The following is a 14,035-nucleotide window of genomic DNA, read 5'->3' as shown; positions in this document are numbered from 1 at the left end:
GGAATCCCCCATGGCGGCGCAGCTTGCTGCGCCGCCATGGGGGATTCTGACACCCCCTACCGCCATCCTGTTCCTGGCGGTTCGCCCGCCAGGAACAGGATGGCGGTAGGGGGTGCTGCGGGGCCCCTGGGGGCCCCTGCCGTGCCCATGTCAATGGCATGGGCACGGCAGGGGCCCCCGTAAGAGGGCCCCACTGTGTATTTCAGTGTCTGCCTAGCAGACACTGAAATACGCGACGGGTGCAAACTGCACCCGTCGCACATGCCCACTCCGCCGGCTCCATTCGGAGCCAGCTTCCTCGTCGGGAGGGGTTTCCCGCTGGGCTGGCGGGCGGCCTTCTGGCGGTCGCCCGCCAGCCCAGCGGGAAAGCCAGAATGGCCTCCGCGGGGTCAAAATGACCCCCTTAGTGTTTGTTTAAAACCCATTCTTTTCAAGTTAGATCAGGGTCTTTTCTTTGGGTAGCAGCTCAAAGTGAATATTTACCTCTCTGCTTTCAGTGACAAGACTCCCCATAAACCAAGAAGCCCAGACTGCTTAACAAGATCCACCACTCTGCCCTGCAAGTCTCAAGTGTTCTATGAGTGCTGGGGTCGGGGAAGTGAACACTGCAAAAACTTAATCCACGGCCGACCAAACTCCTCCAGGGCGAGGAGGGGCTCGGAACAGGCCCCCACATATTGTTGTTTTTTTCTTTTGTGGGTGTCTCTTCAGACACATTCAGATGCTGATGTTATTCTGGGCAGGACTGGACAGGTCTTTTATTCCCTGGAGTATTTACTAACCCCCCGGGGCCGGAGCCCTGGGATTCCAGCTTGAGAATCCCAGGACCATGCCTGGTGCCTTTGCCAGGCCCTCCAGTTCCCAGAGGTGACCTGGAGGGGGCGCGAAAAGCAACTGGGGGTCTTAAGCCACTCAGAGGACCCTGTAGGGCAGTGGTCTAAAAAACGTTTTATGCCGCGCCCCCCCAGTTGAAAAATCATTGGGCCCCCCTCAGAATTTTTCACAATTATTTTATAAAGATGGCAATGTTTAAATATGTCTAGACATATATAAATATTGCAGTTAAGTACTGTTACCTTTTTAAAAGTGCAATAATATGTTTCTTCTAAAAACAAAACACTGCTATCTGTGTAATGCTTCTTTTGGGCAGAGCTTGGCGCCCCCCCCCCCCCCCCGGATCACTTCAGGCCCCCCCTAGGGGGGTCCGCCCCCCCAGTTTGAAGACCAGTGCTGTAGGGGAACATGTAAGACTCAGCGAGGCATAAGCAGCACAGCGGACACGGGTGGTTGCGGAAGTAAGACGGGGAGCACTGATGGTGGGGCAAGAACAGCGCATCTCAGTGGTCATCACTCGTAACGTGGAATCACTTCCCTCCCAGGATCAACACAGAGAAAACACAGGTTCAGCCTGATACCCTACATGGTGCAGCTACCCATGTAGGCAAGCGTGTCAGCTCCCATGTGGGGTAGTAAGTGCTGTATAAATGATGCAACACATTCTCTGTGCTGTCTTCAGAAATGCTCTCATCTTCAAAGTCACTCATATCGTTTGACAGTTTTGATTTATTTTAAAAGCAGTTTCTCTTCTTTTAGGAACCCAAGGAGCCTCGGATGTCTGTGTTATTTCCTGCCCTTGTGGAGGTCAGTGCGATGTGTGTTTAACAATGTTCACCAGGTGCTCGAAGCCAGAGCCAGAGAGCTACCAGGACCAGTGTAGGAGCCCTGCTCAGCCTCTCCCTCTGCTCCACCCAAGCTGTCCTCTCTGAAGTGAATATCAATATATGAGGGACAGGGAGGATTATGATAGGTCCAGTGTGCAAACTCCCTAAACAATCGGTATGGAACAAAGTGGGCACACTGTTCCTAAGATAAAGGTAGAAAGAAAATACAGGGGCACTTCCAATTTTAGAAGCTAAGACCCTCAAACATCCATTTGATGTCATGCTTTATCCTCGGGTCTGTACCTCGTCGGGCTGGCGCTGCAATGCCCAACGGGCCCCTGTATGGGGGCTCTATGCCAGAGATCTTTTGAGATTACGTGCCACAAAGATAAGTAGGAACAAATTCAGAACTACTGTGAAGGACAGAAAGCTAGGAATGTTAAAATTGGCTCGGAAACCTTCCTGCAACCAATTTATTGTGAATGATGGGTCGCAGTCAAGTTTAAAAACAAGGGGAGCATAAGGAAAATAATGTTTCTCTACTCTAACCAATCACACATAGGGCAAAGGACATTGACTCTAGCCCTAACTATTAGGTTGACATGTTTCACGCCTCAGGCGTCCCTAAGGATCGGATGGTGTTTCCTCAGGACCAAGAGACAAAAATCTAAGCTACTCAAAAAACAAAAAATAAACATGTGCAAAATGAAAAACTTACATGAACAGTTACGCAAAAAAAAAAACACAATCGGCGTAGACCTGAAAAAGAAAAAGAAACATACCACAGCAAACTACATGAAAAAAATATAAATTACACCATAAGTGATGGCATGTTAACATGCTGAAAGTGGCGAATACATACGATTTTAAATACAACCATCAAAAGTCCCCTTAAGATAGTTAGAAATGTTAAGCACATGATCCGGAGCTTACCCTCCTATATTAAGGCAAGGGTAATTGCTGAAGTGAAGACAATGGGCCAAAGTGATTACAACTGCACGAGGCGTTCAATTAGCCAGTGAATACTTTCACCCATCGTGCTCTGTGCAGTTTGTAGTTATACATCCAGCGCTAGAAGACCTGGTGAAAATTGTATATTGTATGTTGCAAATAAGTGTATGGTGATAAGAAGGCAGAGGCAGATGTCTGATAGAAAAACGTGGCAAGGACCTGCAGGGATTGTCATTCCCAGCAGTCCATCCATAGCCAGCGTGCTGCTGGTACAAACCTCCTTTAAACATAGCTGCCAAGCTTCCGGATGGCTTAGATCTGACATTTCTATGGTTTCCGTTTGCATATTAATGAAGTTCTGTTGTCAAATGCGTGACACTTTGAGTGACACTTTCTCACGATAAATCAAACCCACAAGCAGTACTTGAGTGCCCCTTTGTGAGTTGTATCTTACTGCATCCGGACATGCACCCAATGACCATATGCCATAGCATCATCCAGAAGTAATGGTGTTACTGATGCTTGTTGGCAGTAGCAGACCCCTGAGTAATAAAAAAGACTTTGTTGTGAGTAAATAGAATTGAGATGTTTCAATTCTGAAAATATGAGACCGTGTGGTCATCATTCCCAGGTGTGTGGAAGAGGTAGCTGCCTTCAAAGTGACTCAATCACTTTACTCCCCTGCATTACCCAGCATGTAGGCCTAGGGCCCGTAACATCAAAACACCTAGAGGAGCTGTAATTAGGCGTGGCATTGGCATTGTAGCGCTGTGATGCGGACACAGGAACTAACATGTAGCATTCAGGTATAGCCAGTGCTTTAAATGGGCCGGTACTCACAGGTACTGAGTACCGGCACTTCTTATTTTTCTCACTCTGAGTACCGGCACTTCTCTGCTGCCAAGGAGAGTACCGGTACCCATGAAGGGTAGTCTCATTAGCTGATACTGCTGGTGAGCACTAGGCTGTCAGAGTTGAACCTGCCTCTGACAGCCCTAAACTGACCCTGCTGTGCTATTCAGCAGGGATTATGTGCCTAATATCTGGGTATTCACTATCACGCTCTGTCTGACAGAACAGGGTCCATTCAGGCCCTGTGCTGTCAATCACATTTACACAATCGTGTGCATTTGTGTAAAAACAGGAAGAGAGGAAGCAAATGAAAGAGGGAGAGAATCTGAACACCTTAAGGAGGACTGTGTGTAATGCTTTGTGTCTGCGTGTCTGTTTGTTTCTTTCTGTGTGTGCACGTTCAAGAATATATAGTATTGTGCAAAACGACAGCAAATAACAGTATGGCATTAAGATAAATATCATTGTGTTTCGCTTTAATTTTGTGTAACTTTTGTTACTCACCTGTTTTTCTCCATGGTACCGACGTTGCAGAGCACCTATTTTCTTGGTGTTTTACCATGTTTTTTTTTCTCCATTCTTTTTTTGTCATCTATGTTGCTGCCTGTCGCGCGGGACAATGAAAGGCCAGGAACCGCTGTTGTAGTTTTTTTTTTTTTAAATACAACTATTTATTCCTGGAAAATGAAAGGAGCCCACAACCCAGGCTTCTCGCACCTCGGCCATCCTTGGAGAACTGACTCACCCGAGGCACAGGCAGCGCCAGCAGAACTCGCTATAACTCAAATAATAACACGAGTGTGCAAAGCACAAGAGAATAACACAAGCAAAGACATCATAACAAGAATACAGCGCGTGCCACGCGAGGCTGCCAACAACAATAAACAGATAACACAGATACAACAGCTCCCCCTTTCTTGCTTTTAAAGAAAAACAAAGCATAGAAGAGGGGAAGAGAATAAAAATAAATACAGGCACCAATGGACTTAAAATCCTTGGATTTGGCAGGCAGACCTGCATTACCAGCCACCCTCCCAGAAAGAGATGGCTGATTGAGTTGGTGACATACATTCTCTGTACACACCACATTGTCTGGAGGATTGTTGAGGATAATATCACACAGAACAGGATCATCATGAGATTCACACTGCACAAAAACAGCATTACTTTGCAGAGCAACAACACTGTGAGCTAGATTCATACATTCTACCCACAAAACTATTACTGTGCTCCTCCTTCAAACCCCTCAGATATTGGATTATTCTCTCCAGATCAACTGTGACCTTGATAACATCTCTCTCGCTCCACCATCCTTTCTTCTGCAGCAAAACAGAAGCTTTCGAAGCTTTCTCCTCACCCACTGGAGCAGAACATTTGGATTCCCCTTTTTCCCTTCATGGGCCCCCTCCCCAGAACCCAATCACCTCTAGACAAATCCACACTTCTCACTTTATGTTTCTTATCGAATTACTCCTCAGTTTGAATTTGTTTGGCAGCTACTGTAGCTGGAACAGAAGACAAATATACAGACTTGCCTTTCCGCACCTCTCTAATCCAGTCAGGCCAAATGGAACATCTGTGAAATCTTTTGCGTAATAACACAAATGGGCAAACACCAGTGGCGCTATGAGGTGTTACTAAATATGACCAAACCTTCTTTTTTCAGAAACCTTTTCACATCTTGGTTCATAATCAATGCTGTTTGCACACCTTCCATCATAAATGTGTTCAAGTCCTCCACAAGAATGTTAGATGAAGGAGAATAAAGTGCCACTTTGATGTGTGTGATTTGAAACTCAGTTACAAAAGTCCTCACACACCAGGACGGTAAATGAGTACCAGTGTCTGTCACAATTTCCTTTGGAGCCTCTTCAATAGCAAGAATATCTCACAAGAACTTGGTGATGGAATCAGTATTAGGAATAGCTGTGAAATACAAATAGACCCATTTAGAAAAATAGTCCACACGTGCCATCATGTATTGTTGTAACATTGCTAGTAACTTGAATGGTCCAGCAAGGTTTAAAGCTACATTCTGCAAAGTTTCTTCAGGATATGGCACAGTGTGAAGAGGTGATTCATGCAATTCCCAGTGTTTATCCAACACCAGACACATAGCACAGTTGTTCGCATATTTAGTGACTTGGAACTCGATGGCTGGCCAACAATAAAATTGTTTAAGAGCTTTACACATACTGCTGATGCCCAAGTGACCCCTATGTGCCCCTTCAATGAGAACCTCTCTCAATGATGCAGGTGGTACACAGACATCAACATGCAGGAACATGCCATCGACTAAGGAAAGGTCCTCTCATACTTGGGCATAAGGCCTTAAAGCGGGCTCAACATTTCTTTCCTTCGGCCAACCATTTTGTATGTACAAACACACAGTATAGGATCTTTACTTGCAGTTTCCAATCATTGCATGTAATGGTCCTGGAATCACACAAAATATCATGCACTAATGCAATCACACACTCGTCCTCAGCAGTATTGTTTACAAACCCATCAGACACAGGAAATCTAGATAAACAGTCTACCCATACGTTTCATTCCGTCAAGAATATATTTTAAAGTATAGTCAAACTCTTGCAGCTTGGAAAGTAGCCTAACAAGTCATGCAGAAGCTTTTCCCGAACCATTAACATTGAGCAAATTCAACAAAGGAGTGTGGTCTCTATGCTTATTAAAATGAGCACCCCAAATGTAACATTTAAACCTTTCAACAGCCCATGGGGAAGTCAATGCATCAAGGTCAGTTGTGCTATAATTTGATCCAGCAGAGGTAAGGGTGCATGAGGTAAAGGCAATAGTGTATTACTTATCCTCGGCAAATTGGGATAACACGGCTCTTATACCAATCTGGCTGCCATCCACAGTTATCACACGTATTCTTCCAGCCTCAAAGAGAGATAGCACAGGAACTGAGATAACCAGTTTCGTTACACTTTGAAACACCTGCTGAAACTCATCCAACCAAATGTATATAAGACATTTCTTGAGAAGATTTCCTAATGGTTTTTACCACAAATGCATAACCTTTATCAAAGCATGAGTAGTACTCACTCAAACCCAGGAAGGACTGAAGCATGTATTTGTCCCTGGTTGATGGAGCTTCTTTAATAGCTTTTATAAGTGAAAAAGTTGAAGAAATTCCGTTGGGACCAATGGAATGCCCCAGATAGTCAAAAATTCTGTGCAAGTAAGATGCACTTCACAATGCACGAAGTGATGTCAAATTCCTTAAACTTCGTAGAAACTGTGCACAAAATTTGATTGTGCTCAGCCAATGTTGTTACAAAGATGAGAAAATCACCCTGGAAGGCCTGCACACCTACAACGTCCCCCAAGATGGTGTCAATCAATCCTTAAATGATGCTGGCTGTTGAATCGAACTCAAAAGGTAATATTGTAAATTTATACATACCAGAAGGGGTTACAAGAGTTGTGAGCTCTTTTGACGGATCATCTGAGGGAATCTGATGATACGTAGATTTGAGATCTAAAAATGAAAAGAACTTTGGCTCACCAATGTTCGCTAACAAATCCTGAATTTTAGACAATGGGTGCCATTCTACCACAATATTTTTGTTCTGACTGTGCATATCAGCACAAATTCTGATATCACCATCCCTCTTGCGTACTATTGACTAATGGACTCACCCACTCAAATAGCATGTTTGATAATGCCATCTTTAATCATCTTTTCAAGAGGTACTTTCAGCTCCCTTCTTACACTCAACGGTACTGACAGCACCTTGTGAAGGATTGTCAGAGCATTTTTTCAACATAACGGAATGCACATAGTTCTTTACACAAACAAAAGCATTCTTGAAAATCTAAGGGAAATATTTGACAATTTCTTCTGATGATTGCTAAATAATATCTTGAACAAAAGACACAGGCACATTCAAAATTCACCCAGGTGTATCAGCCACAGGCACTAACATAAGACCGAACTTGGATAGATCTGGCCATTCCAAAATGTTCTGCCCTTGATTGCCACATAGACCTTGTTGAACACCTTCCTTCCAAAACACATGACAAAGTCCTCAAAGTACCCTACCATATCGATGTTCTGATCTACATATCCTTTTGGGTGAACGTCAGTTTTAAAAAAAACTACAGATGCTCTCCAGTGTGCATTAAACAGCACATCCGAAATAATGTTTTTTTGGCGTTCCAGAGTTGCACATCATATCAATTGTAAGCATGTGCCCTAAAGTTACTTGGAACATATGGTCCTTAACCTTCTCTGATACCAGCAAACTAACTTCAACATTCAATACCAAGTTACTAAAATAAACAGTTATTTCCCCATCCAAAACCTCAACACTGCTCACATTTGTTGCAGCTACACAGTTTGCTCTCATTGCATTTTCCCAATTTTGCATACTATGTGAAAATGCCCTTGTTTTTAGGGGAAATGTAAACGTACAACCTCTTGTATAGTTTTAAGTATACCTCTTCTGTAAGCTTCCAGCTGTTTCATTTGTTAGTTTCAGTGTCATTTAAAAATCCTTCCTTGCTAGTGCTCAGTCATGCCTCTTTGTCCCTCCTTCTGTGTGGGAGAAGGGACAACTACTGTATATTTATGCTGGGCCCTGTTTATCTGGTCTGCAGGGTGCATTTTTTTTACTTTGTTTTCTGCTCCTGTCCAGGGAAGCTTCCCTTTTCATATGCTGAGCATTCTTGCTCTGAGATTACCTGTAAACAAGGCTTGAATAAGGCTGATGTCTTGGTCACTTTTGGTCTTTGTGGGCTCTCTGCACCCTCTCTCAGCTGCCTCTCAGCTCTCTCAGCTGCCGCATAATTTGCCTTTTCTTCTCGCATGATTTATTGAACCCTGTCGCATAATTTGGCCCTCTCCTGCTGCATAACTCCAGTGGCCCAGCATATGATACAGATATAACACTGCCTAGCAAGTAACAGTAACTAAATTGGTCTACTTGCAGAGAGTGTAGATTAAGCAAAAATTAAAACAAACAAAAAGTAAACGAAACATGTTATGGTGATGCGGATGTATGAAACTCATGACCTTGAACCTACCAGCCCTGCCTGCCACCCAACTGAGCTAACCTGCACCTCCTGGCTGGAACGCTTTTTGTCTGATTCTTTTCGCCAGTTATCTACCTGTTTTGGCTGGAAGCAGGAAGGGTAGTCGCAAGCTTCAGGCACAGTCATTTAAAATAAGACATTTTAGAGGGAGGGCATAGAGAGGTATTTTCACCACTGCGGGGATCAAACTATGGGTCATAAATACCAGACCCATGTCACTGGTATCCGTCATACTCCCGGCCCAGTAGTAACACAACAAATGCACAGATGGCAAGAGAATACGAAAGGACGAGATGGCCGAGTGGTTCAGGCGATTGACTACTAATCCATTGCGCTCTGCACGCGTGTGTTTGAATCCCATCTTCTTTGGATCTTTTGCTTTAGTTTACATTAATTATGAATAACAACTTTCCATGTACCTGAAAAAAGACTAAAAGTCATTCTTCTCACTCCTCAAAGCCAACAATCAGGGCTTCTCTAATCTAGCCCCCAGCCCCTCTTTAAAGTGGTGCAAACACCTTCTTGCTATATGCTGTGATCCTGCCCTAATCACTCAAACTGTGCCTAAAACAACAACAGTAAAACCCTGTAGTGTCATCTGATGCTCCTGTAAAAAGAACCGATGTCCTTGGACTGAGTTTGCGCGGGACATGATCTTGCAGTTTTAGTTCGAGCTTTGTATAAAAAACTGCACACAGCGCGAACCGTGGCCGAAGGTATTGGAGCGTTTTATATGAGCACCAGTTCCATCACCATAGGAAGATTCATTTGAGCAACAGGGAGATTACGTGATTTGAGTCCACGCCGGGACACCAACCTGCTTTCGCTTCCTGTAGAAAAGTCAATCCATTCACCGCACTTTAACTCTCTGCTCCATTCACTGTTGTACCAAGGATCAGCTTTATTACTCCTCATATATTTTACTGATTTTCTACTTGTCCATCGTATTCTTACTGTGCTTTGTGACTATGCACTCATGAGTCCTTCTAACCTGTGGTAATTCCATAAATGGCCTGGAGATGTCGCTATCTACACCCGGTATCCAATCTCCTAAAAGCCCCCGCCCTGGTGCGGCAGATGAAGTGCACGCAACATGCAGCTCGAAGAAACAGCAGCAGAGAAACATACAGTTACAGGCTAGCTGAATTTACTGGGTGGTGTCACCATATGATTCATGATGCAAATAGGAGCTGTGACCCTGCATCAAAAGTCTGAGACTTCTTCCTTTGCATTAGAATGTGATCACATGAAATCTTACTGTAAGCAGGGGAGTCTTGGAATACTTTTGCATCTGAAGCTGGGTAATCGTAAAAAACTCCGTCCCTGGGTGGGCTCGAACCACCAACCTTTCGGTTAACAGCTGAACGCGCTAACCGATTGTGCCACAGAGACGGCGTACTGCATGCTGCCTGGTCATGTTATATGTAGGGCACAGCAGTGTGTAGTGACGTGACAGCGTATTCAGCCTTGCAGTGGTTATCTAAGCTACACCACAAATGATATGTATATTGCCTACTCTTCAACTTCAGCTCTGGAGCTCTTCACAAGGGGAATGTCAAAGTGTTTTTCAGTGGCTGCTGTGGAGCGTTTTGGATTTAACTGACTTATTGTTAAACTAGGTTATTTGCCAGTGACACAGGGTTGGCACCGTTTGGTGGCTTTGTCATTGCAGGTTTCAATTCCAGGGGTAGTTGGACTTCATTGAATTTTATGAAGGTGGCTCAACCTCTCCCAGGTGGCCTCTACTGAATGTCAGATGCTGAGAGCTTAGGCCGAAGCCCGCCTCTTTTATCTCAGAGATATCATGCAGTCTTCGCATAATCATTACAAATGGCCGCAGTGGATGAGCTTGGAGTGAAGGTAGCTTGTTGGTGGTCCCTTGACTAGTCCTTGGGCGAGGAAGACTGATTATACAGGACAAGTTGGAAAGGGACTGATGGAAGGACACTCCTGCCTTCTAATCGTAAATCTAGCAAGTGGTGAGGTCAAGGGGAGGTTTGATGTCCTTAAGCACCGGGGCTCTTCTACATCCCAGGAGAAGTTTATCCGTGCAAGGGTTATTGTTCACCAATCTAGACTAGTGTATAGTTAGTTGGTTTTTATGAGACCAAGGCATCAGAAGTTGTACAGACTGCACAGAAGTGCCAGAGCATAGATGGCAGCACCAGCCTTGGACAGGTTGAGGTCCGCACACCGACTAGTTTCTTAGCCAGTGGATTCAATTCCAGGGGTGTGTGAAGCTCGTTTACATGTCTTTAACACAAATAATGCGAAAATTAGGAAGTATGGAAAATTATGGGCAATAAAAAGCTGCATTTGTAGCAATATATAAGTGCAGGATGCATCCTAGCTTCCATTTGGATACAAGTATACATCTCACTCTATAAAATAGTGCAAAAAAACTCAAGAGCAGCAAACATCAGTCACTTACATTCTGTTCTTTGAGGTTGTTCCCTTGCTCTAGTGATAGGGTTATTAACCGGACAGGCTGGACATTACACACAGTGGCCTAATGGCATAGTTTCAGACATTACATGCAGTAAGCATAACGTGAAATGGTGGAAATGATGTGAGATCATGCTGCTGTAATAGGAACTTTCCACAAGGCACTTCAAGTCACTGCTAAATATATTGAGGATGGTGACGTTTTGGTGGGTTTGATGCAACCAGGAGACAGACAGTTAATTGGAGGTGTGAAAGTCCAGAACCTGAAGAAATTAAAATCCAAGCCTGTGTCCAGCACATGGATGATGCTGACGTGTCATTTGAGCGAATCCAAGGTTATCCATGGTATCTATTTCTTGGGCATTTATGGTGCAGGATCGATCTTCCCAGATGTGCAGGTGGCTCAGGAAGGATAAACACTTAGAGATGGGCACTAAGCATTGCTACAAGCCCATAAGATTGTCAAGAAGTGATGAGTCCATCTTTTTGGTAGAACAAACAAGAGTGTATGGCCGGTGAATTTGCATTTCTCAACGGTTCTCGTCGTTCTGGCTCTCACAGGAAACTATCTTTCTTTTTCCTGTCTCTGGAACAAAACAAAGCTTTTAATGAATGAAGCTTTTTCTTCTTGTAAACAGAATTTATTGAAAAAAAAATGCTGAATAAAATAAGTCTTAGTCATGCATACAGAAATGGGAAGGTTAGCACCAGCAGGTCTATGTTACATAGCATGAAGTACAACAGCCAGTTATGCCACAATTCCACATCAGTTCCCGCTTGCTATTGTGCATACAGTCAATATTGCTATCCCTTCCGTTGGTGTTTATTCTGAAACAACCTCTCCCCTCCCCACAGTGTTAGTAGATATGTACATGTAGTATGGGGTAGAGATCTTAATATGGCTAATCATGATCACTGTGCCCTTCTAATTTAAGAGTCGTAAAACTTGACTTATGTGTAACTACTACTCCCCTCCCCCTTCAAACTTGCCTCTTGTAGGAGTGATATGTAATGTCCGTGTGTATGAGGTTGCGCAAGCCATGTAAGGTTTCCAAGTCTTGTGTCTCAGGGTTCCGCTCTGTTTGTTCCGACTGCAATTCTGCAGCTGTGTGGATGTCAGCCATTAGATGTGTCGATCTGTCCAACTCCCCTCCCGCTAGGGGCTAGCTGTTCCCTTTGCAGCGCTATAGTGATCTGTTCCCAGGCCTCCTTCAACTCGAGGGATCCCCCTTACCTTTTTCAGTTCGGTATGTAGTGTCGATCCTCTCTATCAGCCCATTTCTTGAGTTCCTTTCTCCAGTCCTGGGGGTTGGGGCCTCCCGGGCTTTTTCAATTCCTCGTCAGCTCTCTCTTAGCTATAGTACATGCAAGGTCTTGGAACCTGCTAGTGGCCCTATTTTTGGGGGTGAGGGGAAACCAATGTAGCAACCATCTAGCTAGTGTGCATGCAATCTCAATTTCCGTCTTGTTCGCCACCTTCGCCACCACAGTGTCCCAATAGGACTCCAGTCGGGGGCAGGACCACAGCATGTGGAGAAAGTCCGCTGCCTCTGTACCGCATCGGGGGCAGCTCACTCCCTTACCCCGAAATGGTCCCACAGTCTCTGAGGGGTAAGGTAGGCCCTATGGGGCACGTAGAATTGGATGAGCTGGAATGTAGTGTTCCTAGATATTTTGGGCATTCTCTCTAGGATACGATCCCAGCCCGAATCCCCTATCTGATTCCCCAGATCCAGTTTCCACCTTCGCTTCAGGTCATCTAAGGGGGTCACTACTCCGACTCTAATGGTCTTGCAGAGTATGGTGACTGCTTTGTGTGTGCTCCCTGTAGATAGCAAGTAGGTGCTGAGACTGTGAGGGGGGGGCTCAACCGTCCCCGACCCCGACCCCGACCCCGAGAGCTTCCCAATGGAGCAGGTGAGTGCGCGGTGCAGTAAGAAGTGGCCCTGTAGAAGATCATATTCCTGTCAATAGTCCTCGAATGGTAATAAGCTGCCCTCCTTATACAGGTCCCCCATCCGTGTGGCCCTAGCGTCGATCCATGTAAGCAGCCCGCTCCACTCTCCCGCTCTAGGCAACCAGCGGAGCCAGGACATTGGAACATCAGGGGAGTATGGCACAGCCAGGCCCGCCTTTCGGAGGTGCCTCCAGCACCGACAAATAACAGCAGCCTCAGTGGCTCGGGCCGGTCCCACTCCTGTTGTATTAAAGAAAATTCCTGCCAGTAAAGTTATGGGGGGAACTGCCAGGCCCTCATTGTTCTCCCCCGTGCCACTATCCGCCATCCAGCGCACCAGCCCTTGCAGCTGTGCAGCAAGGTAATAGGCATCAAAGTCAGGTACGGCCAGCCCCCCTCCATCCGAGGTCTCTTCACGGTAGTCAGCGCAACCCTGCGTATATCCCCTCCCCATATGAACGTGATGATCGCCGTATCCAGTTCTCTGAACAGTGCGTACAGCACCCAAAGCGGCAGCGCCACGAAATAGTACAACAGCCGGGGCAGCGTCATCATTTTGAGAAGCGCAACCCGCCCAGCCACTGAGAGCGGAAGTAAGCCCCAGAATCTGAAGCTTGACCTCAGAGTCCTGACTGCCCTTCCGATGTTACCGTTCAGAATATCTGAATGAGAGTGGTACACTCGCACACCTAGATACAAAATGCAACAGGGCTCCCACGTCACTCCACCCAGCTCCGTCGGCGGTTCACATCCCGCCGTCAATGGAAACAAGAATGATTTTTGCCAATTGACTCGCAATCCCGACAGCTGACCGAACATTGCCAGCAAGGCCTGTGCCCCCTCCCTCTCCGGGCCAGTGTCCCGTAAGAATAAGAGTACATAGTCTGCGTATAGTGCAATCGCATGGTGCTGGTCGCCTCGGGTCAAGCCCCGATACCAGGTGGCAGCCCTAGCCTCGGCTGCCAAGGGTTCCATTGCCAAGGTAAACAGCAGTGGTGACAGGGGGCAACATTTGCTTTGGGGCTGTATAGAGCAGCATTGTCCATTTGATAAAACCCTCCCAAAAACCCATATGTGCGAGGACCGCATACAGATAATCCCACTCCAAGCT

This window comes from Pleurodeles waltl, chromosome 12 (assembly GCF_031143425.1).
Source record: "Pleurodeles waltl isolate 20211129_DDA chromosome 12, aPleWal1.hap1.20221129, whole genome shotgun sequence".
NCBI lineage: Eukaryota > Metazoa > Chordata > Amphibia > Caudata > Salamandridae > Pleurodeles > Pleurodeles waltl.
Note: the sequence above shows the minus strand (reverse complement) of the source record.